At 48.5% G+C, this 22,478-nt stretch overlaps 1 long non-coding RNA gene across 1 annotated transcript in view; it reads right to left on the reverse strand.

Annotated features, from left to right (window-relative positions):
* Nucleotides 1-4,362: 4,362 nt before the first annotated feature.
* Nucleotides 4,363-22,478, reverse strand: part of LOC142790186 (uncharacterized) — a 34,913-nt gene continuing 16,797 nt past the window's right edge. The window contains exons 4-5 of the long non-coding RNA XR_012889395.1: nucleotides 20,603-20,819; nucleotides 4,363-4,662 (exon numbers count right to left, since the gene is read on the reverse strand). This is a non-coding gene — a long non-coding RNA (uncharacterized LOC142790186). The remainder of the gene's footprint in view (nucleotides 4,663-20,602; nucleotides 20,820-22,478) is intronic.

Below are 22,478 nucleotides of genomic sequence, written 5' to 3' on the forward strand. Positions count from 1 at the left end.
TCCCACCTGTGGTAGAAGCGGAACCTGCACCACTTTGTCGTTTTGGACAATAAACGTTGATTCTTTCTCCTCTGTTCAATTGTGCCATCTGAAATTATGTGAATGCATTTTTTCCAAACGTTGGCTCTCGGGATTATTCTGAATGCACTAAATGACGCCTCTTTTTTTTACCACGAGTTTTAAGTGCTTTAAATGACGTCTTTTTTTTTCAACCATGAGTTCACACGAAGATGCTCAAAAGCTCCTTGCGCCATATTGTCAAGTATGTCTTTAAAGTATGACTTACTGCACATTTCCACAAATTTCATATTGGATAGGTAGAGTTACGACCATACCAGCTTTTAGGGCAGCTCGGATTCCTTTTTGTGGAAAGCCCCCGAGGATCGGAGATGAAAAGGTCGGGTCACAATGCCAATCCATGAAAGTACATTAACAGCCTGATTCGCTTTCCCGGAGGTGTTCTAGGCCTCTGCAAAAAAAAAACAGGGCAATAAATGAACGCTGTAAATGCTCCCATTCTGAGTACGAGGAACTGTTCTTAAAAAACAAACCTAAGCGGTTTAAGTCTACCTTGTAAATATCATGGTGATTGAGCGTAATTAACGGAAGTGATAACGGAGTGATTCCAACTTGTGTCGTGGAATCTGTAGCATGGTGGTAGGCCACACGTTCAGCATCCCGACGTTGCGAGCAGCGGAATATTGTTAAAAATGTAATTGTACTGCCAGAGTTGGAGTCTGGCAACAGCGGCTTTGCTCTAGTTACACTTCCTTACACTCTCGCAGCAATGATGTGGTGACGTTGGGGAACGAGATCGTGCCGACATGTGGTGAACCCACGTGTTCCTACGTGACTTTGCGATGAAACCGCATGGCATGCTCGAAGAGTTCGGTACGAGCAACAGCAAAAAAAACTGCGGTTTATTCTTGATGTGCTCCAGTATCGAGGACACGTTAACATCGGGCTAGGCGCCCGTGATGAGCAAAACTTTTAGTCTGTATCTGTGCTCTGTTCCGCATGTCACTCATTGATTCTTTAAGTTGGATACGATGTAATTTTTGTTTGCTTTTAATTCGTAGCTAAGTTATGTCTTCAAGTAAGTACCGATTGGGCCAGCAAACAGTTTTGTGAGAACCTTTTGATATGTGGGGTTTAACGTCCCAGAACCACCATATGAATATGAGAGACACGGTAGTGGAGGGCTCCGGAAATTTCGACCGCCCTGGGATTCTTTAACGTGCACCTGAATCTGAGCACACGAACCTACATTTCCGCCTTCATCGGAAATGCAGCCACCGCAGCCGGGATTCGATCCCGCGACCTGCAGGTCAGTAGCCGAGTACCTTAGCCACTAGACCACCGCGGTGGGGCTGTTAGAGCTATTTCGTAATCGAGGCTTGTTCTCAGAAAGTCTAATAAAAATAAATAAGCTTTCCCCCACACATCACTGAATGCTTTTAATGAGCGTTCCAGGCAGAAACGCAAGTACACGCATCTGCTAGCAGAAGAGCACTCGAGTGTTGGCGACTGTTGCTGGTTAAGGAGCATTCACGTCAGACTGTGGAGTTTCAGACATGTGGCGCCACCTGTCAACGCAGTTTTCGGAAGTGGGAAACCATACTCCCTTGCACAGTTCGCTGCGCGACAAGGTGCAACTAGCGTGGGCCAAAGAATGATTGAGTGTGTTATCGCGCTGTACATCCAGAACGAGTGCTATGAACCTTTCTCCGCTAGTTGGATGCGTCAGCGAACCGCGATGACGTGACTGCTGCTTGACTCGCCAGAATGACAACGAAAACAGGAGCAGACGCAACAGCACCACGCTCTACGAAAAAAGAGACCACAGTCGACGTTACTATTGCATTGCGAATTGCCATGAACGCAAAGAACTGCAGCTTTACTGATTTACGTAGCTGTCGTGAAGCAGAACGGCGAGGGCGCTGGATACGGGCCTTTGCGATATTGTACGGTAAACAAGTTACTCGCGTTCTCTTCAGCCGGTCATATAAGAAATTGTAATAATGGAGGTCTCCAGTTATTGTTCTGAGTAGCCTTCACAGTGAACTGTGGTAACATTGATTATGAAGCTCAACAGTGCCTCTAACCAGGTAGCACGCCTTGCATCAGTAGACTGGTGACGCACGCGATAAAGATCGTACACGCCGCGACCACCGATTATTGAAGGTGGTTGCCACCACACAGCATCGCGTACGTGGTCATTGAAGGCTCTAAATTGCTGCCGGATTTAACTAGCAAATGCGAATACGTATGTCCTTTCACAATCAGGTTTTTCTTGGCGTTGGTATCCGTGGTTGCCGGAGCTATCTCGGCGGGCTTAGTATCGTTTTTTTTTGTTTTCCAACCAGAAAGAGAAACTGCATGTATTTCCATTCGAAGTATGTACAAACTGAAGACAACCGTCAACAGAATATTCTAGGATGCTCCATAATGCATTTAAACGCACAAGAAACGAGAGATGAAGGAAGAATGCAATTGCAAAGACGAATATTGCTGGAGCCATTCGTGCGGAACAAAGCGAGTTTCGAACCACTGATCGAAAGATAATTTGCTCGTGGATGCAGTTCATCGCTTTGGCAACATGTGTATGCCCAAATGTGCGCATTTAGGCATCACAGGATGGACGTTGAAGTCCTTGCCTTAACTCGATGTCATGCGATGCTCGCTTGCTCCTAAATTGCGAGTTGCAGCTTGCCGAAATAACTGAAACATCCTTCGCATTGTACCCACAATTAGCTTTATAAGCTTCCGACTTTTCTGAAGCGAGATTGGATTGACAAAAGCACCTCTCAGGCCCTTGATTTTCAGTAAACTGCGCCTAAGCACCGATGAAAAAGATGGGCCCAACGCCAAAGAAAAAAAAATTGGCCCGAATCTACATTTACACTATAGATGTCGTCGAAAGATGATAGTCTTGCGTCTGTAGAGAGTGAACAAAACGTTTATTTGATGTTCCGCACAAAAAAATTTGTGAATGTATTCTGCAGGCACTGCGTTAGAGTGCCTCGAGCGTGTGGCGGAGGCGAACGAGCGCATCTAGGCACGTTAGACACAAGTGCCATCTGACATTTATCTTCGAAAACGAAGGCGTGCAGCCCGCGGAGAAAGATGCGCACCCGTCTCGGAGGTGATAAGGTGTAGAACGCAAAGCGAAGGGCAGCTGCCACCACCGTGACGTCGCAGTGAAGCGTTGGAAACACCTTTCTGAGCAGAACCCCAGGTGGTCGAAATTTCCGGAGCCCTCCACTACGGCGTCTCTCATAATCATATGGTGGTTTTGGGACGCTAAACCCCACATATCAAATCACACCTTTCTGAGCATCGCGTTGCACTCTCTGCGCAGCGCGCTTAAACGTTACATTCCTTAGAGTTACTTGTGCGTGCCTCTTCTAGTATGAAAGCAGACATAGAAAACATCGAAGGCTTGTTGTGGCGCCTCAGATAAGCACAATAATTGTTTTTTAACTGACAATCGCACAACCATGAGCGCTAAACCTTCAACAATATTGGTGGGCGCTGCGGATGAGGTTGGTGCCGTTTGAAGTACCCTTAGGGTGGACAAACAGGCAAATGTACAGACAGACAATGTACAGACAGACAGACAAATGTACAGACAGACAGATCAAATTTTTTTGTCAAAGGTCCCCAAGAAAGACTATCGTCTTTAAAAGGAGCAAACGTGTGTAGTTCGCTAGTGGACGGCTCTCTTTGCATTCCCCAGTTATGGCCAGCTTGGCGATAAGGGCACCGGTGGCGGCGTTTTTCCCAGCGTCGAAAACAGCACCGACATTGCGTTATGCGTGTCTGCTAAACTCAAGAGTCGGACGTCTATATCTTGGCATAGCGGAGCTAAGCAACTGCTATTTTCGTTTTTGCTGTGCTTTCATTTTACGGCCTTGAACCAACTCCCTCCACAAACTATAAAACCATGAAAATTTGTCGTAGGCACGTTGGAATAAATGTGTGTTGGATTCTCGTATCCGGCTGCTGTTCACCGCAAAACGAAGTGGTGGCTCTTAATTCCGAACCAGATTCAGCATGATTCCTGGCACAGACTTTATAACAAAACATTAGTCTTAAACATCCAACAGATCTCACTAAAACATGAAAAGCACTTAAGAATGAAAATGCGCTGAGGAAACCTCTTTTTCTAACTTACCTGGACGCTTCAGACATGGTACAAATAATGAAATTAGGCACTGTTCTCCCAAGAAATCTGTCCCTCAGATATTGTGGGATGCATTTCAAAACAGTAAAATAATTAGAAGCTTAGACCTAGTAGTAAATTACCAGAAAAGCAAATAATATAACACATCTAATGGATTTTTTTGTCAGTACCCTGTGTACCATTTTTGAAATATTTATTGCGTGCTTACATGAAAAAGCTTCCCGTTTTTTCAGCACTTCAGTTTATTTATTGAGCATTCTTTTTGGAGCAACACTTACGAGACACGGCCAATCAACTTCTTATTTATGTCACAGCATATTTGTTTGTTGGCGTGCAGTGAATCAGCTGGTATTACACATTAACATAAAAGATGTGCATAAACGAGACACGTTTTGTTTTGCCAAGTCTCCTATGCATATTGAAGTATAATTATCCAGAAGTTGGCCCTAAAGCAGAAAGGTGCCATCAGTTCATCTCTGTAAAAGAAAAAAATGGTAAAGGCTTACTCACTGATAGAGCATACTGCCCCCCCCCTACACAAACACCTGCACGCATATATATATATATATATATATATATATATATATATATATATATATATATATATATATATATATATATATATATATATATATGTGTGTGTGTGTGTGTGTGTGTGTGTGTGTGTGTATTGACACGTGTTTATATGAAAAAGAACGATGATAGGAATGTTTTGTAGATTCCAGCTAGTGGTTCAGGTGGTTTTTCGGGACGACAACGAAGCAGGCGTCTTGCCGTGCAGCTGATCCTGAATACGCTCTTTTAGCTGCCTAAGCTGCTGTCATCTTTTGTTTTCGTTGCACTGCGACACTGGTGGAGTAGCTGGGCCGCGACGCTGCCCGATGCTTCGCACTCCTAGTTGGAGCCGTTCATCCAGCCCGGACGTGCCTACTGCAACCCCTGTCCATCGATTCAATCGTCGGCTACGAGGTATTCCTCCAGACTGCAATTCCTCACAGAAAACCTCTACGAGACATCTAGAAATGGCTAACACCAGGCCCAAGCCTGTACTTCTCGGCACCAGTCCTCCCGCTCCATCCCAGGTAACGTTTTTTCAATCGCTGGAGCCTAAACGCTTTAGTGCTGGCGCACTCGAAGATTTAGAAGACTGGTTACATCACTATGATCGTGTTTCGAAGATCAATGCGTGGTCTGCTCAGAAAAAGCTCGGCCGGGCCTAGATCTATCTTGATGACAGCACTCGTACTTGGTACGAGAACAGAGAAGACAACCTGTCGACATGGACCGACTTTCACCAGAACATGGTTGAAACTTTTGCTAATGTCAACATATGTGACCGCGCCCACCAATTACTAGAGCTAAGGGTCCGAAAACCCAATGAAACGGTCGCCATGTTCGCCGAAAACATGACACGTTTATTTCGGAGGGCTGACCCGCAGATGACTGAAGATGGGAAGTTGTGCTACCTCATGCGTGGCGTGAAAGAGCAGCTGTTCGCCGGACTTCTGCGCAACCCACCAAGCACTGTAGAGAACTTCATCAAAGAAGCGTCGGCTATCGAGCGGGCCCTTCACCAACCCTGCCGGCAATATGACCGCTTGTGCAGCAGCCCCCAAATTCGGGCCACCGTTGTGACGTTTGACAGTCATAGCTCCTTACGTGACATGATTAGAGAAATTGTTCGTGAAGAACTGCAAAGGCTGCGGACTGCGATAGTGTATACACCCATGGCATCTGTCGCTCAAGTCGTCCGTGACAAAATTCGCCAAGCATCCTCGACAGCTGATCCTGCCCCTGGACAACGTGCCATGACGTACGCCGCCGCCCTTCGAAGCTCCCCACCCACTCCGCCTTCATACTACCCGCCACCTGCAACTGTTCCTTGGTCACCACCACAGGGGGAGACATCGTGGCGCCCACCCATCAAGCCCCCCTACGACCAGTCGTGTTCTGGCCTGCCATGGCCTTCGTTGCGTGAGGAGTCATCACGGCAACCACAGCTTCACCGAACAGACACGTGGTGCATTGTCGACAGGCATCCACTCTGTTTCAACTGCGGAGGTGTAGGCCACATAGCCCGCTATTGCTGGCACCGCGCCGATTCGTCACGCCCTCTCAGGCCACGGTTTGACAGTCGACATGCCAACGACTACGTATCCCACCGTGGCAATGTCGGTTCTCAAGGACCTCCGGTACCTCGACCCCCATTCGACGGCTGCCGTAACAGTAATGACGAGATTATAACTGATTACCAGCCGGTCTTCCGACATCGAACATGCTCTCCTTCTCCTGCCCAGTCACCTTCGTTGCAGCACCGCACTTTTGCTAACACCAGAGGAGCGAGGTCACCCAGCCCACACCGGGGAAAGTGAAGGCGCGACCTCAAGGGGCAAGGTTGCAGGCAGTCAAGACGAAGAAAAAAAGCCCCCATTATTCAACCTCAGGACGCTGTAAAGCCGACAAGACGTAATACCAACGAAACTGTGACCCCAGGCCTTACCGTTCTTGTGGATAGACAGCAAGTCAAAGCTTTAGTCGACACCGGAGCTGACTTCTCTATAATCAGTGATGACCTTGCTGTGCGCCTCAAGAAAGTAAAGACAGCGTGGACGGGACCTCACTTAAGCACGGCAGGCGGCCAATTACTGATGCCTGTCGGAATGTGCACAGCCAGGCTCGACATCGGTGGCTCTACTTTCGTGGCGACGTTCGTCGTTCTCGCTTCATGCTGTAAAGACCTGATTATCGGAATGGATTTCTTGAGATAACATGGCGCCGTCATTAACGTCCCTGACAGTGTCATTATGTTTCGCAACAACAGCCCTACTTTAGTCGATTGTTCAGAGCCGAGACATACGTCTTGTTCAGGACCTTTGCGTCTGACGGATGACGATGTGGTCGTCCCTCCACGATCGTGTACACTTGTTTCGGTGGCAGGAGATGAGCCGTTTGACGGCGGCGGTATTGCTGACCAAATAAAAATAAGCTCGCTGATATTTAGCCACGGTATTTCAGTTGGTCGAGGTCTAGTCACTGTCACTGCTGGACGCACAAACTTGCTCCTCACTAACTTCAGTACTGAGCGCCGACATCTCCGGAAGGGTACAGCCGTCGCTTACTTTGACAATACTGCAAAAATCCAAGACAGTTCATCGGCCCTAGACGAAGCACCTCAAGAAGAATCACTATCTAATGTTGCCGTTGGTACTACGTTGTCAAGGGACGAACGAACGAGACTTCTTGAGCTGCCAGCTGAATTCCAGGACTGCTTTTCATCGACATCACTGGTCGGTCGAACGCCGCTGACAAAGCATCGAATAATTACCCACGACGCAGCAAGGCCTATACACCAGAATCCTTATCGTGTGGTTCCAAAGGAACGGGAAGTGATACAGCAACAAGTCGCTAAAATGCTTGAAGATGATGTGATTCAGCCATCACAGAGCCCGTGGGCATCGCCTGTAGTACTAGTTTAGAAAAAGGACGGTACCCTGCGTTTTTGCGTGGATTACAGGAAGCTGAATCAAGCGACTAAGAAAGATGTGTATCCGCTTCCACGTATTGATGACTCCCTCGATAGGCTTCGAAACGCTCGCTACTTTTCTTCAATGGACCTCAGAAGTGGATATTGGCAGATCGAGGTAGACCCAAGAGATCGCGAAAAAACCGCTTTTGTGACGCCGGATGGTTTATATGAATTTAAAGTAGAACCCTTCAGTCTGTGCTCAGCGCCCGCTACTTTTCACAGCGTCATGAACACTGTACTTTCAGGGTTAAAATGGAAGACCTGTTTAGTTTATCTAGATGACGTCATAGTGTTTTCTCTAACTTTTGACGAGCATTTAAAAGACTAGATGTTGTTTTGCGAGCCATACGCTCCACAGGCCTCACATTGAAACCAGAGAAATGCCACTTTTGTTTTGAAGAACTGCTGTTTCTTGGTCATGTCGTAAGCTGCACCGGCGTTCGGCCTGATCCCGAAAAACTTGCGGCCGTGGCACAGTTCCCAGTACCGTCCGATAAGAAAGCTGTCAGGCGCTTTCTGGGCCTATGTGCCTACTATCGCCGGTCCATCACCGACTTCGCACGGATTGCGTCGCCGTTAACTCTCCTCACTAGAGACGACGCCACCTTTGAGTGGAACCACGAACAGCAAGCAGCGTTTAATGACTTCTGCCAACGTCATCAAACACCTGCAGTGCTTGATCACTTCAACGAGCAAGCGCCAACAATGCTTCGCTCTGACGCAAGCAATGTAGGCCCCGGAGCTGTGCTTGTGCAGTGGCAAAAAGACACGGAACGAGTGATCGCCTACGCAAGCAGGACGCTAACGCGCGCTGAGGCCAATTATTCAACAACTGAGAAAGAATGCCTCGCCGTGGTCTGGGCAGTTATGAAATTTCGCCCGTATTTCTAGGGCCGCCCTTTCAAAGTTATAAGTGACCGTCATTCACTCTGTTGGTTGACTAATTGAAGAAATCCAACCGGCGAACTAGCGCGGTGCAGTCGGCAGCTACAAGAGTTTGATTCGACGGTCATACACAAGTCGGGGAAGCGCCATACGGACGCTGACTGCCTGTCTCGATCACCAGTACAGTCAGCTTCTCTTTCTGACGACGACGATGCGGCCTTCCTTGGTGTTCTCGACGCGTTCACGATTGCCCAACAACAACGAGCTGATCCTGAATTGCTTTATTTGATTAATTACATGGACGGACGTTCTTCTAGGGCACCTAGAGTCTTTGCAAGGACATTATCGTCGTTTTGCTCACGCAATGGCGTCCTCTACAAGAGAAACTTTTCGTCCATCGGAGCTCCCTATTTGCTCGTGTTTCCTGCACCCCTTCGAACTGAAGTGCTTCAAGCATGCCATAACGAGCCGACGTCTGGCCATTTAGGCTACACTCGCACATTGGCAAGAGTAAAGCAGCGATACTACTGGCCACGACTCACGACAGCCGTCAAGCACCACATTCACACTTGTCTCGATTGCCAGCGACGCAAGTCACCTCCAAAGAGACCCGCCGGTCAGCTGCAACCAGTTCAGGTCCCACGTACACCATTTAATCAGATAGGAATGGATATTTTGGGACCCATTCCTAATTTTACTGCAGAGAACCGCTGGGTTATAGTCGCGACAGACTACCTAACCAGGTATGCCGAAACAAAAGCTATCCAAAAGAGCACCGCAGTGGAAGTGGCGAGATTTTTCATAGAAAATATTGTGCTACGCCACGGTGCCCCGATTATTGTGATAACAGACCACGGAACAGCATTTACGGCAGCTCCTTTAGACCTCGTCCTGATGCTTAGTGGAACGACTCACCGTAAGACCACTACGTACCACCCGAAAATGAATGGACTAACGGAGCGCCTCAACAAGACAATTGAAGACATGCTGTCGATGTACGTGGATGTCCAACATAAGAATTGGGACGAAATTTTACCCTAGATCACGTTCGCATACAATATGGCTAAACAAGACACGACTCGCATTACTCCATTCAGCTTGGTTCACGGACGGGAGGTACGGACTATGCTGGATGCGATGTTGCCACATGAATGGGACGCTATCGACACAGGCACTGGCGTGTTCACTGAACGCGCGGAAGAAGCTAAGCAGCTCGCCCGCTTACGAATCCACCAGCGACAAACTACGACGCCGGCCACTACAATGCTCGCAATAGAACTGTAACGTACAAAATCGGTGACAGAGTGTGGGTTTGGACGCCCGTACGAAAACGTGGACTGTCCGAGAAGCTGCTAAGGCGATATTTCGGGCCATACCGAGTATCGCGCCTGCTAAGTGACGTCACCTACGAGGTCGTCTCCGACAGTCCCCAATGCCCGAGGCGTCGCCAGCACCAGCCTGAGCTTCTTCATGTAGTGCGTATGAAGCCGTATGTGAGTGACTGACTGCACGTTAAAAAAATACTGTGGGCTTGAATCAGCATCGGGGCGATGCTCATATATTGAGGGGCAAGTGACACGTGTTTATATGAAAAAGAACGATGATAGGAATGTTTTGTAGATTCCAGCTAGTGGGTCAGGCGGTTTTGTGGGATGACAACGAAGCAGGCGTCTTGCTGTGCAGCTGATCCTGAATGCGCTCTTTTCGCTGTCGTAAGCTGCTGTCATCTTTTGTTCGCGTTGCACTGCGACAATATATATATATATATATAGACACACACACACACACACACATATATATATAAATATATATATATATATATATATATATATATATATATATATATATATATATATATATATATATATATATATATATATATATATATATATATATCCAGCGAGTGTCTTCTGTGAATGCAGTGATGAATAGAAATTGGCTTGAGCGGACAAACGTGCGAACACTTTTATTGCTCCTACGTATCGGCAGGGGTCCGGCCGCAAGATGGCGCCAGACCAGTATCAAACGAAAACTCACTTCGTCCTCCTCTTTCATGCAGCCGTGTTTAGAGGCTGTTATGTATCATAACCCCCGGCGGTAGAAGCACCGTCCCGGTGCCAAATTTACGCAGATGATGTCTAAGGGGGGTAACAGGGTTTTAGCCGAGCCACGTGAATGGTGTCGCTTGGAGCTGACGATGACTTTGTTGGATCGGTTGGAACAATCTCGTACGTGACGTCTGTCACTTGGCGAACAATACGGAATGGTCCAGTGTAGGGCGACAACAGTTTTTTCAGACAGTCCCACACGCCGAGGAGGTGACCAGAGGAGCACGAGAGAACCCGGAGAAAAGTGCACGTCCCTATGGTGAGAATTGTTGAGCTGTTGTTGGCGCGCCTGTGAAGCCTGTAGACGGTTACGGGCGACTCGGCGCGCGTGGTCGGCGCGGGCAATGGCTTCCCCAGCATATTCAGTGGCCGCAGGTAGTAAAGTGTCTAAGGGTAGAGTTGGGTCCCGGCCATATAGTAGATAGAAGGGCGAATAGCCGGCAGTGTTGTGACGAGCTGAATTGTAGGCGAACGTCACATACGGCAAATGAATGTCCCAATCCTGGTGGTCTGGCGTAACGTATTTGGCAAGAATATCGGTTTGGGTCCTGTTAAGGGGCTCCGTGAGGCCATTTGACTTGGGATGGTATGAAGTAGTAAATTTTGCTTGGTACGGCAAAACCTCAGGATTTCGTGAACGACAGCTGATAAGAACGTGCGGCCACGGTCGATGAGAAGTTGATGGGGAGCACCGTGCACTAATATTATGTCGTACAGTAGAAAGTCCACAACGTTGGTAGCGCAGCTGGTCGGGAGTACTCGTGTGATTGCGTACTGCGTCGCGTAGTCAGTGGCAACAGCAATCCATTTATTTCCGGCTGTGGAGAGTGGAAAAGGGCACAAAAGGTAGGGACCAACTCGAAAAAAAGGCTCGTAGGGAACGTCGATCGGCTGAAAGTAGCCAGCTCGGAGAGCAGACGGCGTTTTGCGACGCTGACAGGGCTCACAAGCGGGGACAAAGCGTCGAACAGAGCGGGCAAGCCTAGGCCGAAAAAACCGACGTCGTACCCGATCGTATGTACGAGAAATGCCCAAATGGCCCGTCATGGGAGCGCCATAAAGTTGATGCAGGACAGTGGAACGCAGGTGCGCTGGGATGACAGGAAGTAAGTCTCATCCGAAGGAATCAAGGTTACGGCGATTGGTGGATGTGGACGACCCCCGTACCTCGATGGAGACGTGCAGCGGTCGCACCATCGGCGACCTTTCGACAGCTTCGACTGCTGGTACTACCTCTACACCGCCTTCATCAGTCCAAGCCACCACCTACGTCCCACTCCCGCACCTCCGGGATGCCGGCACTTTCTCAGGTGATGGTACGATCGATCTTGACACTTGGCTGAACCGGTACGAGCGCGTCAGTGCTGCTTGCCGCTGGAATCTCACGCTCATGCTCACTAACGTGCTTTTCTACCAGGATAGCACTCCCCGAACATGTTTTGACAGCCACGAAGCCGAGATACCGAGCTGAGATCTCTTCAAAGAAAAGATACGTGACCTGTTTGGCGATTTATCTGCTCGTCAGCTTGCTGCGAAGAAGACTCTTGCCAACGGGCTCAGTCTTCATCCGAATCGTACGTCTCCTATATTCTTGACGTCTTGGCCCTTTTTTCCAAGGCCGACCAGTGCATGTTGGAAGACTAAAAGGTAAACCACGTCTTGAAAGGCATTGCTGACGATGCTTTCAACCTGCTGGTTTTTAACAACGTCTCGAGCATCGACACAATCCTTAAAAAACGCCGACGTCTCGAACAAGCTAAAGCCCGCCGGGTAGCCCACAGCATCGTGCGCCTTCCGAACACAGTGGCCACTCCTTCGTGTGATGACACCTTCCACCAGTCCCCTCGATGTGACAATCTTACACGCATCATTCGTCGAGAGGTCGAGGCAGCACAACCAGTAGCCATGCCATTACCGACGCCTGAGCCTTCCCCGACCACGATCTCTTTAATACAAGCGGTCGTTCGTCAAGAGCTGTCGAATGTCGGCCTACATCTTGTTCCTGCCGTATACTCTGCTTAGCCTCCTTATCGTATTCCTTCTGCTCCTCGCATACAACGCAATCTGTCTGAATGGCATACTCTTGATGACAGGCCCATATGTTTTAACTGTCGACGCGTTCGTCATATCGCTCGTCACTGCCGCAGCCGCTGGGCTCCACCGTCCCATTATGCACCTCAGTATTACACCACTTCTGTTCACCAGTCGTCCCCATCACTTTCTACATCAACGCCGACCACATTTTCCGCTCCTGCAGCACCTCTGAGCAGACCTCGCTACAACCGGTCACCGTACCCTGCTCGTCGTCAGTCCCGGTCACACCCACAACGCCGTGCTGCCTCCCCGACCTATTCGCAGCACCTCCGACCGGAAAACTAGGCCGTGCAGCTTCTGGAGGTGGAGCTGCGTTGACGACCTTCGTAAGAAATCGTCGATTAAAGTTAACAACGAACCCGAACCTTTGGACGTTACTGTCGACAATGTTCGTGTCAGTGCATTGATAGATACTGGTGCCCATGGGTCCATTGTGAGTGCTAACCTTCGCCGCCGACTTAGAAAAGTTGTCACGCCTGCCCTCAACCGAGCTGTACGAGTCGCCGATGGAGAAACTGCCGCATTTCTTGGCATGAGCTCTGCGCGAGTGTCTATTGAGGCGAGAAGCACTGTCGTTCTTTTCGCCGTTATCGAACATTGCCCTCATGAACTCATTCTCGGTATGCATTTTCTAGCCACGCACTCTGCCCTCATAGACTGTTCAGCCGGCTCTCTCCATCTCGGTTTACCCCTCTTTTCTGACCCGACCAGCCCACCGCAAACCAGCCTCTGCTGCATTGATTTTACGCGCCTCCCGCCTAACTCTGTCACACATGTCGACTTATCCTCCACGCCGCCAGTACCTGATGGTGATTACGTGGTGGCCCCGATTCCTGCCGTGATGCTTACGCATGGGGTTGCTGTGCTGCATATGATTCTGACGATTGCGAGAAACCGCACCTTTCTTCCACTGGTCAACTTTTCATTCACCACCTAAGTTCTGCCACAGGTTATCTCCCTGGTCAAAATTACTGCTCTCCAAGATCACCATGTCGAGCCCTTCAGAGTTGACGATTGCTGCAGCTCAGTCGTGACCTGTTCCACTCCATCACGTTCTTGGGGCGCCGACATCGAGCGATTGGTGTCATCGGACCTCACGTCTGAGCAAGCTGCAGCGCTTTGCCACGTTCTTGAGGGCTATTGTAGCATTTGCGACTTTGCCAGCAACTCTTTAGGCCAAACGACCATTGTCACCCATCGCATAAATACTGGCCATGCAACTCCCATTCACCGACGCCCCTAGCGTGTGTCTGCTTCGGAGCGTGCAATAATACAACATGAAGTCGGCAAAATGCTTGCGAAAAACATTATCAAGCCTTCATGCAGCCCCTGAGCTTCTCCAGTCGTCCTTGTTAAAAAGAAAGATCGAACAAGGCGCTTCTGTGTCGATTACCGTCACCTTACCAAAATTACCAAAAAATACGTTTATCCTTTACCCCGCACTTCAACCAATAATGTTACGAGTAACTTGTTTAATGATCTATTTACAGCGCACAGAACTCTAGGAGCAAGATGGCGCCAGACCAGCATCAAACGAAAACTCACTTCGTCCTCCTCTTTCATGCAGCCGTGTTTAGCGGCTGTTATGTATCAATATATATATATATATATATATATATATATATATATATATATATATATATAAGGGAAAGAAGTGTATACCTAAGGGCTCGTTTTTCGTGTTTTTAACACAATAATAATGAGATATTACAGACAGTAATGCCAAGGAATGTACAGGGGAAGTTATTAACATTAATGGAATGTAAATAAGAAGAAAGAAAAGTGGATGAAAAAATTACCAACTGTAAGCAGGAATCGAACCTACGACCTTCGAACGCGTAATTCGAAGGTCGTAGGTTCGATTCCTGCTTACAGTTGGTAATTTTTTCATCCACTTTTCTTTCTTCTTATTTACATATATATATATATATATATATATATATATATATATATATATTGTGAGGAACCGGTTTATTCGGCCAGGCTTGAGCTCAAATCACGCCGGTGATGATATTCCTTGATGAAGAAGATGTACAGGTGATGATGATTACAAAGAGAATAAAGAGTCATTCGCTTGTCGCGCTCACACTAATTCCCCCGCGCGGTGAAAGCGGCCGCCTGGTCGCTTGACAGTATTATGAAATGCGTCGCGCATAAGGCTTTAAACGAGATACGTGCACTATCTCTGTTCCTCGGCAACGATGATCAGGACTAGCGCTAAGAGGAGAAACGCGGTAATTGACAGGAGATGTCTGTTCGACCACCATGTATGGCCCAATGAAGCGACTGATGAATTTGTCGCATAGGCCGGGGACGCGTAGTGGAGTCCATAGAAGAACTTTGTCACCAGGGGAAAAACTCACAACACGGCGAGACGAGTCGTAGCGAGATTTTCGAGTGTCTTGAGAGAGGCCGGTGTTAACACGGGCCTGGTGACGGCAGTGTGCGAGAAGAGATAGGAATTCTTCAGAGAAAGGAGCCGTCGAGGGTGCAGGGGCCGAAAGGAAAGAGACATCTAGAACAAAACTCGGCGAGCGACCATGGACGAGAAAAAATGGAGAAAAGCCGGTAGTGCGTTGAGCAGCCGTATTATAGGCGAATGTCACGAAGGGTAGAATTGCATCCCAGTTAGTGTAGTTGGGGTGAATTTACATGGCGATCATGTCCGATAGGGTCCGATGAAACCGTTCAGTCAATCCGTTGGTCTGCGGGTGGTAGCTAGAAGTGGTCTTATGAACAGTGTTCGAGGCACGCAAAACTTTCTCGACAATGGAAGAGAGAAAGACTTTGCCACGATCACTCAGGACAATGCGTGGAGCTCCATGACGCAAAAAGATGTGGCGAAGAAAGAAATCGGCGATCTCACTGGCAGTCACAGATGGTATAGAAGCTGTTTCTTAGTAGCGGGTAAGGTGGTCGACGGCCGTGACAATCCAGCGATTCCCATTGGATGATATAGGAAGAGGGCCATACAAGTCGGTTCCAACGACTTCAAAAGGCGAAGTGGGACAAGGAAGAGGTTGCATTAAGCCAGCCGGAGCAGTTGTCGGTCGTTTTCGCCGTTGGCAATGGACACAGGAGGCGACGTACTTAGTGACGGCTGAAGAGAGGCCAGGCCAAAAACAACGACTTCGTATTTTGTCGTAAGTCTTGTGGTAGCCTAGATGAGCAGCAGTTGGATCATCATGAAAGGCTTCCAGAGCTTCACGTTGCAGAGAACGTGGGATGACGGGTACCCACTTGTTGCCATCGATGTGGTAAATGTAGCGACATAAAGCATCACCGACAAGCTTAAATTGTTTAAGTTGTCGACGGAGTCTGGCGTTTGGAGGAGTAGTAGAGCCGGTCAAGCGATCAACAATGGTGCGGCAGTATGGGTCGACACGTTGTTGTGAAACAAGGATGGATAGGGTGGCAGGTGATGAACTTAGCGCTGCGATTGGAGAGGTGCTGTTGTTTTGGAGTATCGATGGTGAATTGCTTCCGCTGGGCAAAGGACAGAGCGATAGAGCATCAGCATCTTGATGCTTCTTCCCAGATCTGTAGGCGACATCGAAATCATACTCCTGTAAGCGAAGCGCCCAGCGACCAAGGCGACCCGATAAGTTTTTCAGCGATGAAAGCCAGCATAGGGCGTTAAGGTCGGTCACGAGGTAAAATGACGGCCGTTAAGATATGGTCGAAATCTTTGCACTGCCCAAACAACAGCAAGGCACTCCTGCTCGGTGATATTGTAGTTCTTTTCTGGAGCGGTAAGAGCACGACTTGCGTAAGCAACGACGCGTTCGCGTGAGTTTTTGTCACGCTGCAAGAGTACCGCACCAAAACCATGACTACTTGCGTCGGTGTGAAGGATGGTGGGTGCGGTGGAATCGAAGTGGCACAGTACCGGATCCGACGTGAGGGCTTGCTTCAATGCCGTGAAAGCGCTTTCGCAGTCTTCGGACCAAATGAAGGGGACGTTCTTTGCGAGGAGTTGATGAAGCGGAGACGCAAGTTCCGCGAAACCACGTATGAAGCGCCGGAAGTAAGAAGATAACCCAAGAAAGCTGCGCAGGTCCTTCTGACGTAGTGGACGAGGAAAATCGAGGACAGCGGCAAGCTTCTCGGGGTCGGGCCAAATTCCTTCTTTGCTGACAAGGTGGCCGAGAACCTTGATTGTCTTGCTAGCAAAGGTACATTTCTTGGTGTTAAGCTGTAGACCGGCTTTTGCAAGGCATGTGAGGACATCGTCAAGACGTTGTAGATGCTGCGAGAACGTGGATGAAAACACTACTATATCATCGAGATAACACAGACATGTTTTCTATTTCAAACCACGCAATACGCCGTGTATCATGCGTTCGAAGGTGGCGGGCGCATTACAGAGTCCAAAAGGCATCACATTGAACTCGTACAACCCGTCTGGCGTTGAAAAGGCGGTCTTCTCTTTATCAGACTCCAACATTGGTATCTGCCAGTAGCCTGACCTAAGGTCGAGGCTGGAAAAATACTCTGCGCCCTGTAATGAATCCAGTGCATCGTTGATCCGAGGGAGGGGATAAACATCCTTGCGCGTTATTTTGTTTAGCGCACGGTAATCGACGCAGAAACGCACTGTCCCATCTTTCTTTTGAACGAGAACAACTGGGGATGACCAGGAACTCGAGGAAGGACGTATGATGTTGCGTCGTAGCATGTCTGAGACGTTTTCCTCGATGATCTTGCGTTCTGCCTGAGACAGGCGATATGGAAGCCGATGTACAATACGAGAGCCGTCAGTCTGGATGCTGTGAGTAGCGGTGGTAGTCATGCTGAGGGCAGGCGAGTTCACGTCAAATAGAGAACGGTGTCTATTTAACAGGGCGAGCAAATCTTCAGTTTGATCAGGTGTTAAGTCGTTGCTTATTGTCGGCGACACAGATGTGGCAGAGGCATTGAATCGCAATGATTGCGAATTCGGAACATCGTTGTGGTTGTTGTTCGGAAGAGTAACAATCGCAACAGGCTCACTGTCGACCGCGCAAGATACTGTTGAGCCACAGGGGAGCAGTACACACTCGGGCGTTTGATTTATGGCGGTTAGGTACGTACACCCATCGAAGAAGCGAATAAGCCCCGGTGTGATCACAATGCCCCTACGTAGGGTATAACCGTAAGGGAGAATTAGTACGTCACCATCCACAATGTCGGTGCAATTAACACTTATAATTTCTTCGATGTATGGCCGAAGTACATAATCTGACTTGGTGACAAGGCGGATGCGTTCATCTTGTTCAAGCGGAGAAGAGTCAGTGGCGTTTAGATGCAGGAGGCGCTGATGACATGATATGAAAGCGGACGCAGAAGACAAGAAATCCCACCCAAGAATGAGAGCGTGGGTGCACTCACGAAATACCGCGAAAACAATGTGATGACGAATGCCTTCTATGCAGACACGAACGGTACACTGTGCAAGCGGACGAATGAGAGCGTTGGTCGCCGCACGTAGAGATGGGCCGCCATAAGGTGTGGTGACTTTTCGAAGGCGGGAACAAACATCAGCACGAATAATTGAAACGGCAGCGCCAGTGTCTACAAGAGCCTCAACACGTACACCTTCTACAAACACTACTATCAAATTCGATGGCCGCTCTAGAGGAATTGTTAGCTGTCCAAGGGATGCAGTTTCCCCTCCTAAAACAGCATTGGGGAGTTTTCCGCGTGGGCGTTCGTGGAATGGGAGGCCGTAGAGGCGACACTGAACGGCGACCTGGCGAAGGCGACCTGCGGCGAGACGTACGGGAATTCCCAGGCATGTCCGTGTTGTAAGTAGGTGACGGTGAACGGTAATAGGACGATCGGGAGGGTGGCCGTAAGTAGTTCATGGTCGGACGGAAGCTTCGATGTTCTTCGGGAGCGTAGCCGCATTGCTCGTCTTGTTGGTGCCTTCGACAAAACCGAGCGATATGTCCTCGATAGCCGCAGTAGTAACAGATTGGTCGAGGTGGGCGTTGAGGTGCGTAGTAAGGTGGTGCACGCACTGGCGGTGATAACGAAGCCACAGGCGTATGGTCTGCTGTTGTAGGCACAGAAACGGTGGGTGCGGCAGAGAGCGCGGCAACTTTGGCGTACGTGTGCGTCTGGCGCACGCAGGGACTGTTGGAACACGTCGCACGCGATGCGGAGGCGATCTCTTGTTTAATCAGGTCTCGCAAGGTATCTTTTTCAGGAGGTAAAGTAACTTCAGCAGCACAGGAAGAGCAGCGCCCGTGCAGCTCTTCACGAACGATGTCGCGAATAAGCGCACGCAAGTCGAGGGGTGCAGGCAAACGAACGTCGGTGGCATCGTAGCAAAGGCGAAGAGACTGAAGCTCGTCAAGTCGCTGACAGATGGTTATCACGTCCTGGGTGGTGGCAGGATTTTGCGTGGCGAGGGCGTGAAAGGCGACGGTGTTAATGCCTTTAATAATGTGGCGTATTTGGTCGTTTTGAGACATGCCGGTGTTAACGCGCTTGCACAGTGCAAGGACATCCTCAATATAAGAGGTGTAAGATTCACCCGGCAGCTGCGTGCGTTGAGCGAGTTTCTTCTTTGCTGCCTCAGTGCGAACTGCAGGGGCACCAAATACCTGACGAATTTGCTGCTCGAAAGTGTCCCGGTCGGGAAGATCCGGGTGGTGGTTCCAGAACCAAGTTTTCGCAACATCGGACAAGTAAAATGGGACGCTGCGCAACTTGTGTGGATTGTCCCACCTGTTCAAATCGCTGACGAGATCGTAGTTCTTGATCCAGTCTTCGACATCATCGCCTCGGAGACCGGAAAACACAGGTGGATCACGCAGGCGAGTGTTGTTGGGCGGAGCGGGTGGCGGTGGCTGCAGTAAGACGGCGACGTTGGATGGGCCAGGGTTTTCTTGGGCCGCCATGGCAGGGGGTTGTATGCGACGACCCGAGCGGAGCTCCAGTGAGAGCGGGCGAGAGGACTTGAGGGAACGAAAAGCACAGTCCACCACTTGTGAGGAAACGGTTTATTCGGCCAGGCTCGAGCTCAAATCACGCCGGTGATGATATTCCTAGATGAAGAAGATGTACAGGTGAGTGATGATGATTACAAAGAGAATAAAGAGTCATTCGCTTGTCGCGCTCACAATATATATATATATATATATATATATATATATATATATATATATATATACTTTAAAGTTTAAGCAAATATTAGGTTAGATTATCGGGCTTGCGTGAAAATATAAAGAAAGACGTATTGGCTACTTCAAAAAGCTACCACTCTTTTGAAAGACTCATGTCATACTCATAAAACTGATGCTCGTTTTCTCTGGGCTATTCAAAAGGAGTGTAGTATCGCAGGAGCAAAAAAAAACAAAAGAAATGGCAGACGCTCGAGCTTTGCCTTGAAAATTAGAATGCAAAAGCGCAATCTTGTGCTGTGCAACGCATCATTTGAACTCCTAGCTTAGTTTTGGCTTTCGGTGGATGACTCAATCATGCAACAAGGACGCGAACGTCTGTTCGGGCTACATTGGTCGTTTTGAACTATCCTGTTTCCTAGAGCAAATACAATTGTGTACAACACCATGAATATTTTTTGGTGGATGAGTGAACACTTCAAAATGCATCCGTAAGGTGGCCCCGAGAAAAGCTGGGCAACCGCCCGTGTTGTAGAATCATTTCCTGGTGGTGATGATCAAATATGTCTCAGCGCTTTGTAATAGGTCGGTGTACAAACCACCTCTTAAATGTTTATTTGTCATCTATTGGCACCTAGCGCGATTCTACGCTTCTGTTACGCAAATCCTCAAGAGTGATTCTGAGGTAGAATACCTGCTTGGGACGCAGAAGGCCTTGCTTCAATTACGTGTCTCTTCAACCAAGGATTTTTATGAAATGCGAAGCATTTCTTTGTCGCACGATGTCGCACTTCGGCGCCGGCGGCGACACCGTTCACACCCGAACTGCGCATGCTCACGTCTCGTGCCGGCCCAGGAAGACACCTGTGAAACGGTCACTCTCCTCTCCTTCTCTTACCTCGCAAGGCCAACTGAAAAAAAGAAAACGACTGGTCGCACTGAACAATCATTCACAATGCGCGTTCCAAATTCAGTCAAGGGCATCCTTACTTGGCGTTCGCTTGATGCTGAAGGCAACGTTTCTCCTTCATTGAATAATTAAGAATAATAAAGATGAAACGACAATGCCGAATTCCCCAACAATACTAGATTTGCAACATTTACGCGATACCCTAACCACTGTGCGACACATTTACTGGAGTTTCGCCTATGGGAAGGTGCACGTTGCATTTTTTTCTCTTGATTTGCAATTTCTTCTTTCTTATAAATGCAGGAAACGTTGATGTTTTGCTCTCAATTGGTGAAGCCAACAGGGGAATTTCCGCCAAAGTGAGCTGTGCCAAACACCGGCACAGTGAAAAAATTATCGCTGAACCACAGAAAAATTGTAAAACATGGTGAATTATAGCAAGCACCATGCCAAAGCTTGGTTTTTCTCCAGACGTTGCATTATTCTCAAGGTGTGTGTGTGGTCTAGTTGGGGAGAGGAGAAAATGCGAATGAACAAAGGAGAGAGCACTGTGTTTGATGGTGTGTTCTCCATTCTTGTCCTATATTTCTGGATACAAAATGGCCTAGCTAGACGACTTCGCTTTGAAAGAAGCCCATCTGAGCAATTCTTGCACCACATGAGGCTGTTTGAACACTGAAATAAGCATTCTCGATGTGATCATTTGAATTGTTCGCTGCGCTGGTTCTGCCTTATATAGAAAACTTACGAATATGCACTGATACTTGCTTCAAAAACCACCTGCCACATTCCTTCAAAACCAGCATTCCCTATATTCATCACCTTGATTTGAAGTATCTCTTCCCAGCTGAGGATTTCCGTATGTAGACCGTGGTTACTCGCGAATGACTTATTGGTAAACACTCAACTACCAGCTGCCACTGATAATCCAAAGCCCCACCGTGGTGGTCTTGTGGCTAAGGCACTCGGTTGCTGACCCGCAGGTCGCGGGATCAAATCTCCGCTGCGGCGGCTGCATTTCCGATGAAGGCGGAAGTGTTGTAGGCCCGTGTGTTCAGATTTGGGTGCACGTTATGGAACCCCAGGTGGTCGAAATTTTCGGAGCCGTCCACTACTACGTCTAGTTTTGGGACGCTAAACCCCACATAATCATCAATCTGATGATCAAAAAAACGAAAATCATGACTGCAAGGCGCAAATCTTATTCAAGGTTCAATTGGGAGTTCAAATATACTTCATCACAAAAGCAAAGAAAATGGCACTCAAAAACGCCAGAAAGACCTTGTGTTAACTTTCACGATACACCCAAGTGTCACAGATACAAGGTGTCAGGGAAAAAACGCCAGGCCTGCGTGGAACGCGCAGCGCAATCCCAGTAAAACGGCAACAAGGTCGTTTCTAGGAAGGACGTTTCAAAATCAAAACCTCCTTGGTTTCTAGAGCATGTTGCAGGCTCCCTTGGGGAGACCGATGAACTTACACATACAAGATATGCACTACACGCTATAGACCATCACATAATAAGGAAGTTGAGCAGCACCTAATATGCCACTATTTTTCATTCTATCGATCACCGAGGTCCCGCTACACTTATGACGAATTACGCACACATTGTGCTGAACAGTTATGGCGGCTGAAGATTTTGATACTGGTTTGTAAG

The sequence above is a fragment of the Rhipicephalus microplus genome, unplaced genomic scaffold (assembly GCF_043290135.1).
Source record: "Rhipicephalus microplus isolate Deutch F79 unplaced genomic scaffold, USDA_Rmic scaffold_75, whole genome shotgun sequence".
In the NCBI taxonomy this organism is placed as follows: Eukaryota; Metazoa; Arthropoda; class Arachnida; order Ixodida; family Ixodidae; genus Rhipicephalus; species Rhipicephalus microplus.